The sequence below is a fragment of the Papilio polytes genome, unplaced genomic scaffold (assembly GCF_000836215.1).
Source record: "Papilio polytes unplaced genomic scaffold, Ppol_1.0 DF823288.1, whole genome shotgun sequence".
NCBI classification, from domain to species: Eukaryota; Metazoa; Arthropoda; class Insecta; order Lepidoptera; family Papilionidae; genus Papilio; species Papilio polytes.
Genome location: NW_013525916.1, coordinates 1,489,973 through 1,498,991, shown reverse-complemented (window position 1 = coordinate 1,498,991; position 9,019 = coordinate 1,489,973). Strand labels below are relative to the sequence as shown.

The 9,019-nt window shown below is 32.6% G+C and overlaps 1 protein-coding gene across 2 annotated transcripts in view; it reads left to right on the top strand.

The window, feature by feature from the left end:
* The first annotated feature begins 5,849 nt into the window (after positions 1-5,849).
* Positions 5,850-9,019, top strand: part of LOC106104982 (nephrin-like) — a 58,713-nt gene continuing 55,543 nt past the window's right edge. Inside the window, exon 1 of one of the 2 annotated variants that reach the window (XM_013285174.1) lies at positions 5,850-6,122. The gene's annotated coding sequence lies outside the window, so the exon portion shown is untranslated. Of the gene's footprint in view, positions 6,123-8,361; positions 8,429-9,019 lie in introns of those variants that run through there. The other variant, XM_013285175.1, reaches the window with a different exon arrangement.

The following is a 9,019-nucleotide window of genomic DNA, read 5'->3' as shown; positions in this document are numbered from 1 at the left end:
AAGTTTCGATTCAACTTAATCCATTTAAATGTCTATTCGCATTTAAATCCAATCCAATGAAATAGTGAATCCATTTTGGAAGTAGATGTATCCGTACAAGTAACTAGAACATTCCAGGATATTACTTTCCATTACAATCCAAAATGGATAATCTCTGTAAATCTGTACCGAAGCCGTTAAGCCAGATGTGGAGTTGTACGTCTTCATCAGCAATCAGATGTATACTATGACTACAGTTACAAATGTATTTATTTATTATGTCATTATTTTTGTCAACTGTGTAATTAAGTGTATGATGTTTGCCTTCTGAATGGATTAAATGACTTTATTATTATTATTATTATTATTATTATTATTAATCTATCCTTCTATACTAATGTTATAAAGCGAAAATATACACTACTTTGTGGCGTAAGATGTCAGCAATTACAACATATTTTTGAATAATTCTTTCTTTAATAAAAAGCCCTACACTTTCGTCACGCTTTAGGCTATATATTTTCACGCCAATAAACTTAGGGGGTAAATATTTTGGATAAAAATCCCAATATGGGAAAGGCACCATAAACTACAAGCTGTCAACATCAAGAAAGCAAGGTTGTCATTTATGCATTTGAATTTTGAGATTTGGCAAATACAAACAATGAAATAAAGTTTTTATAATTTCGTGCGGATAAAACCACACGGGAATAACTAGTTGATACAAACTACGGATACAGACCTTCAATTGTAAATATACAGTTTCCGTTTGGGCTACACATACTTCTTAAGTCCGCAACACACGCTCAGTTTTACTTAAACAGTACCCAGTTTTGCTTATTTTAGATTTATCATCACGATCCGACTGTTCAGATAAAACTGATTGTGTGTAGAGGTCTTTATTAAGACTGATTTTTCAGTAAAGACCAAGCAGCCGACTATAAAACATTTAGTAATAAATAGATATAAACTTAACTCTTATTGTGTTTGCTGAAAATGTTATTTTATATTTTTCTGAGAAAGGGTTACACAATGCTAACAATGATTAGTATTTTATCCTGTTTCTAAAATTTCCATTGTTTAACTTCTCGTATATGCTTTTTGGGGATCGAGGTATGTAGGCGTAATTAAATATACCTAACTCTAGGTCGACCCTGGCGGGAATAGCTATCTGTCAACGACGTAAAACTTTTATGTCATACGGTTTTGTATCGTCTGAATTATTTCATGCCTTCAATAAAGTAAACTTTAACGCCTTAAATGTCCACTTTAATTAGTTTTACTATTGACGTTAAGAGCAATATTTAACATAACCTTTAAAAGAAAGTCATTAATTCATACAAAATCCGCAAGCGAGCTTGACGCAGAAGAAAATACAAGGCAAAACTTAATATATTGCGGCGTTAAGCACGGCTTAAAATTGAGCTGTGTAAGCTTAGAATGAGTGGCCAGCTTAACGCGAAGACAAACGACGTAAAAAGACTATTCAGAATGTGCAGCGCTGCAAAACATCCGCAATGACGCTTCGGCGAAACACTTTCAAAGGCGCCGTGTTATAAAATCAATGGAACCCATATATTCTCGCGCCTTTATTCCCTTTGAATGGTAAAGAGACGGGAACGAGGTGTTTTATATACGAGCGACAAATAGATTTTTATTTTTCATTTTGCGATTTCAACCAGTTGCTTGAAAATTGCATTGGTTTAAAAATAGCCAGTAATTTAGGTAAGAACATAAATAAATAAAAAAGTTAATTAAATGTTTAATTAGAGACACATTTTAAATTTTAAATGTGTCTCTTTTCTGACATCTCTTTAATGACATCTAAAAATAGGTGTAATGCCTTATCTACCTCTTTGTTTATCAACAAATCTTTTTTTTTTTTACTTTTACGTAGAAAAAGTGCAATGACATTTTTATCCTCAGAGACACATAATTAAAATAAATTCCAATTATTTAGTATGCATGAAGATGTTCGTTATTTTTAATGGGGGCTGTTTCACAGCGCATAACCTTTTAAGTTATGTTTGTGAATGGTAAATTTCAGAAAATACTGAAGTAACTTTTAATGTATTCGTACGAAAAAATGAACACAAATTATTATAAAGCGGAAGTTTAACACGCTGCTTTAAAAACAAAATATTATATCTTCCTAATCTTACTTCTTACTAATATTATAAATGCGAAAGTTTAGATGGATGGGTGTTTGTTACAGTTTGTAGTCTAAACGGCTGAAAGGGTCGTGATGCAATTAGGCATAGATGCAGAGGATAGTCTGGAGGAACACAGGCTACTCACTTTTGTTTTTTTTTTTTATTTCTACGCGGACGCAGTGGGCGAAAGCTCGTTTAATAATAATTCCTAGAAATAGTACTTAGTTATTATCGAATTTAAAACTAGATTGGGTGTTTAAAACGATTAGAATTCGTTTTTCCGCAACATGAAGGCACCACAGCTTCGTCATCTTTTTGTGACAGTTTACTCAGCAAAAGGCTGAGTATTATTTGTTCGCTTGCTTGTTGACGAACTTGGAACGCTAACTTTACTTTAAAACTGCAATGGATTAAGGTGAAAAGAGAAAAATTTACGTTAATTTTCGAAATGGTTTTCAACGTTGCACATCTGTTAGTAACTTTTATAACTTCGCTCCCTTTCGTTCGCTAAATGCGGTATCTTTTCATTGGAATAAATGCGAATTCAACCAAACACTACGTTGTACTAACTCGATTTGAAAAACTAACGCTATTCGCTTTGGTTTTTCAATTTAGTTTATAAAGAGTTTTTATTACCGTTGAAATAACCTAGCTTGTACCATTTCACAATATTTTTGGTCTATTAATATAAAATTTAATGGTAAATTGCATAATCTTTTAACTGTTGCTTATAAAGTAACATTTTAAAAAATAGAGTACATTTAATTTAATTAAATCGTAAGTAAGATTGATAAAAACGTTAACGCAGAATTTAGTTTTTATAAAAAACGTTTTAGAATAACATTAATCACGACGACTGTAACGCTGAAAGCTTTTATACGGCGCCTAAAAAATAACTTTAATAATATTGTACTTTTTTTTTATTTAATTGTGTTAAATAAAAACTTTCTTTAATTTTACTATCATAGATTAAATTATAAAATTAAAATGAAGATATTGTCATTATAAATCGTAAACAAAAGACTGACGTCTTGAAATGATATTAATAGAAATTTTAACGAACATACGTCCGATGTCTATGTTTCAAACTGGTCATCTGAAGGCCCGTCGTACACAAGGTGATGTCAAATTTCAAAACCTGTTGATTTTAGTCTAAAGGCTACGTAAGAAATACAATCTCATTGAGATTCCCGTCGTTGACATTTCTGTCTCTCACCGTTAAAGCAATCACTTGCAGGCTTTGGTCATAATCTTTGTGAAAGAAGTCGCTTCGATTTTCAAAATGACGCAGCATATTTAGTTGACAATTATCTGTTTGCTTGTATTGGCCGAATACGTCCGCGCTGGCGATTCATCGCTCTACTCGACGATTCAAGTATAATATAATAGTCTCGAAGATTGACGTTGCTTATGTAGAAATGGACTAAACGATATTCGATTTTTTTTTGGGTTCTCAAAGGTTATGTATTACTTAACTTATTAAAACTTTCGTGAGACATTATACTATATTATTTATAACACGGCTAAATATCTGTTAAAAATGATTGGGATAGGAATGCATAACATTGATTTCCATGAATTTAAGTAACACATTTACAACGGTTATGGTGCACAACAACGGCGCTCGGAATTTCAAAATAAATCAGGGAATTTAAATATTGGAATCGACGTATATTTGTTTTTGAAGAGCACTTATCGTATGCACGTCCAAAGATACATATTTACGTTTTGCTAAAAAAACACATGATAAAATAAACTCATGTTCCAGTCGAATAAACGGGAACATATTTTAGCAAAACTTTTTGAACGTACATTTTTACATTTAACATTTTTTGGTCAGTGCATAATGAATTTGGAATTAGTGTTTTTTAAATTACACAAATAAAAAAGATAAGTATTGAAGTGCGATCAAATTTTGAGCGGTTTGGAGTGTCAATCGAGATGTTTTTGTTTGAAACAATTGATTGAGTTCCCAAATCCTTAGTCCTTGTTATTTTCACGGGCGAGCGCGCGGGTGGATTCCATTAATGTCTGCTAACGACCGGACGCACTTCGGATTGGGGTTTAAAAGGGTTGAGTGGTTTTGTACAATCGTTCTGATAAAAGGGGATGAATGTTAAAGCTTTTAGCGATTTAAAAGATGTCCCGTCCGGTCGGATTAATTTTAGCGCCAATGAACTAATAAGAATCCCCGGCGTATCTTGAACGATTCGCTTTTATAGGGGCGTCTCTCAGTTCCTTATCTCGCCGTTCTGAAGTTTTAACAGCTCCAGTCGATTGAGACGTTGAAGGTTCTAAAGTTCAGAACGAATGGAAAGAAAAATAAATGTACAACGACAGAAAAGAACTGGTAATTAGAAATATGTTTTGGATTATTCAATACTAGCTATTCCCGTGCGATTTCATCCGCATTAAGTTATGAAAATTTCATTTTATTGTTTACATGTGTCACATTATCAATTGCAAATGTCAAAATGACATGACATGATGACAAATCATTGCAACCTTGCTTCCTTGATGTTGGCAGCAACTTATGGTCTCTTTCCCATATTAGGGTTTTTTATCCAAAATATTTACCACCTATTTATTTAAGTTTAATGGCGATAAAATATATAGCCTAAAGCGTGACATAAATGTAGGGCTTTTTAATAGAAAAATAGTTATTCAAAAACATGCTGTAATTGCTGACATCTTAGGCAATAGAGAAGTGTGTGTTTCCCCTTTATTATAATAGTATAGATAGATTTAAGACTATATCTATACAATTTTTTATGAAATACTATTAAAACTCTTTGTATCACTTTAAGTTGAACATTTTATTCATGTAAAGTACTAAGTGCGAAACAAAAGATTTAAAATTCTAACTTATACCTAGTATTTAAAACGAAACTAAAACTTTTTTACTTCACCATTTTTATGTACAAAATGATCAGAGCAATTAAAAGGTCGTGGAGATGTTCTTTTAAACTCCAAAGTCTCCGATAGTATAAATCTGTACGATTCGGTACGTATATGTTAGTAATATATTCGGACACAGTTTAAGTATCTATATCTGTATGGAACACGTTACAAGCGACCTCTGGTTAATTAATTCTCAATGTCACTATGATTCCTCATTTCAAATTCGGTCTCGAATAATTCGTTTCGAAACAAACTTTCGAACTAAAAAGCAATTACATGGCACATTTAGACGTGAAGGTAAAATTCGTTTGAAACTACTGTTTACCCGTGAACTTTAGCAGGTAACTGAATTTAATTATTTGATTTAGAAACAGTAAAGCTAGCAACATCTGTTGTTGAGAAATACAACGAACTCATAGAAAACAGACATGGAGTAGAATATTCTGAATTTAATAATATAAGTGGAACTGGAGAACCTTTAGTCCTATTTCCGTCATAGAGACGGTTATAAATAAACAGTATTTCTACTTGACTTTACCAATTTATTCCAGCAATTCAGACTACTTACACTGTTTGCAGTAGTAGGAAAAAATGTTTTGTTTTTAAATATCTTTTTCAGGATTTAGCAAGTTTACACGCATTATTAATATCACCCGCGGGAAACATTCGTTGACGAAACTAAAACTAACTTATGAATATTCCTCCGCGAAGCTCGTAGTAAGCTCGGTTAGTGTCAATCGCTTCGGAGCATGCGCCGTTTTACCTTTAGCGCGGGCTTGCGTGCGGACTTCAGTAATTGGCCGTACGCCGTCCGTACGAAACCATCTCCGGACGATTCCCGAAACATCTTTCCCGTTCGGGAATTATTTCGAACGTGACATCTGTCAATTTGATACCGATATGGTGAATATTAGGACGAGTGTACATTCAAGACATAAACAACTTTCAGTGTTATTTTTGTGTCGTACATAAAAATTCAGTGAGTATTATGATGGTATAAAAGTTGTAAAAAAGTTGCAACATACAAAGTTTGAATAATAAAAACAGATGTTAAAGTGCATTGTGTTCTGTGTGGATTAACATTTTTAGGTAAGAATGGTTTAACAAACAACGTTTAATCTAAGAAAGCTTAGAATATTCAACATTACAATTTTCTCGGTATTTAAATATTTATAACATTACTGTTGTTCTCCTCGAGTTTTAACTATATCGTTTGTGCTTTTTTTACTTTTTTCACAAAGAGATAAAGTTATTTCTGGATGTTTTTTTCTATTTTTCCTTAATAAATGAAAGGTTAATGGTGCGTTTTGTACGTTCATAAAACTTTTACGAGCCTTCTTATGTCTCAATCAGTGATTTTAAAAACAAGTTTTATTTATACTATACAAAACATTGAATAGAACAACAAAAAAGAAGAATTTTATTTCGAATTTACGCACAAAATAAGTAACTTTTGGGGGTCAATTAAACGTTTGCTTGACATGGGCCTGAAAAGTATAATTTGGTTTAACCTCATGCGTGAGTTGTTTATCGAAAATATAAATCTTCGAATATTAACGTAATTACCTTGGCTTTTTGTTAAATAACTAGCTATTAATAGTTACAACTTTGTGGATAATGTGGTTTGTTAATAGTAATCCATTTATTGTGATTTTAGATAGGAAAAGATGTATCTTAATAAGTAGCACCATTATAATTAAAACCATAAAAAAAAAAACTGATTATACCATTCGTTAAAATTAATTTATTAAAAATACGTGGTGTGTACAAGAAAAAAAATTAAAAAAAAAAAACACTGTTTATTAACATAACAAATTATAAAAAAGAACACAACTTATAAAACATTAAACATGAAGCAATTACTATCTAGTTTTACGACGTCGTTTTTTTCCATTCTGAATATTCAGAAGATTTTTTTTACACTTAAAATATGTATTATTTTTTTACATATAAGTTAAAAATTAGTGTGTGTCAGTTGCAAGACCATAAAACCCCTCGTTTCTGTATTACAGGAAAACGTATTATTATCTCTTATACAGGAAACAGGGCGGTAAAAATAAATCCATTAGCGTAAAAGCAAAATAAAGTTAGACATCATAATACAAATCAAGGAAAATGGTGTAAATAATGTTGCGATATTTTCATAAACAAACCTTAGTAAGTTAGGTGTGAGAAAAATAATGCAAAGAGTGAACTAACTATATTTCTTAGATTACTTGAAAACAACTAACAGTGGTAGAGCCCGCTTTAACATCTTCGCACGAATGGTCCGGCTCGCCCGGTGTAATACCACGACCACACAGAAAACAGGCGTGAAGTGGAAGCAATTCCGCGTTTCGGCTGATGAGTGTGGATTTGACGATGAAGGAGACGCATAGGAAGAAGAATTGTCCTTTTTATGTGCGTCTTCTCCTCCGTCAACTAAGGATAGGTAACGCATTTGCAATTGCGGATGTTTATGGGCAGCGGTCGTTTTCCAGTTCGGTGGATTCAGGTGACCGCTTGCTCGTTTGCCATCTCATATTATAAAAAAAAAACTTAGTCAAATACTTCTGTTTTAAAACTACATACATTTCTTATAAGAGCAACAATTATTTTCAACGCAACAATCTTTCTTTAAAAATGATATAGACTAGGTGTTAATCCTTTTAAAATTGGTGATTTTCAAACGAAGTCTTTTGGGAAAATTATAACGTACCATGTTTTTATTATTCCATGAATTTTACGCTACGTAATTTTGTTTCTACCTACCATAATATTAGTATGAAATAGTATAGGTGCTCTACATTTAGTATATAAAATTGCATATATTTAATGACATCAGAAGAAAGGACCACGCTTATCACCATGAGTGAACGCTTCCTGTAAAAAAATACAACAAAATATAATGGCAAGTTATTACCAACTTTTATTGTCCGCTTTGGACAATAAAAGTTGGTAATACATTGGCATTAGTTGGTAATACATTGGGATTGGTTGGTTATATTTTGTTGTAATCGTTTCCATCGCGCACCTTGAGTCCACTTGTTAGAGGACAGAAAAGACAGGAGGAATAAGGCCTCCAGCAATACATTCAACAGATAAGTCGTGAAAAGACATGACGTTCTGTTTCATTTATTTATAAGGAAAGGTCTAAAATAAACATAGTTTTATACAAACTTAACGCCACTATGTTTGCTGTGATACCCACATTACATATGTCGCTAAGTTGAAGACATTAATGAATATTATATGTCTGATTGAACCCTCAATTTCCAGTACTTGGAAATACATTACTTGTGACCTTGTGGCGTCAGGTGTTGGGTGTCGCAGCGCCCCGCCCCGCATTGTTCTGCGTGCGTGTCCGTAAGCGTTCGTGACACGCAAGCTGACCGACACGTAACCCACCTCGCTCGGTACGTAAATAATTTTCAACCTGCTTTTTTGCCTTGTCAACCGAAATGGGCCACGGCTCCACTGCCGACTTTTTATAAAGCCGACAATGCACGAACTAATGATGGTACACGAATCATAAATAATACATTTGACACGTATGTACATAATAATGACATATCATATCGGTATGAATTTATTTAAACAAATTAAGTTGTATATTAATTTAGATAACTATTTTTGAAAATGACCTCTTTATGTGCGTCTCCTCCTCCGTCAATTAAGGAAGGCAACGCATCTGCAATTGCGGATGTTTTCACGAGGACGAAGTCGCGAGCAATCACTAGTAATTAATATAGCTACAGTTATCACTTGAACAAAACGTTACATTTATTACTAAAGGTGCTAACGGCCGAATACTTTAGTAATATTCCTTAAAAAAATCGAATAAAAACATAAGCTTAAGAAATATCATTAAAAGCTTACTATATACTATTTAAGTAAATTATTTTGAAATAAAACTTATTTATAACAGCGAATGTACGCAGCGAATATTTATTATGCTCGTAGTTTATATATTAATACAGTTCAAAGGCTTTCCCGAGAAGTTAGTA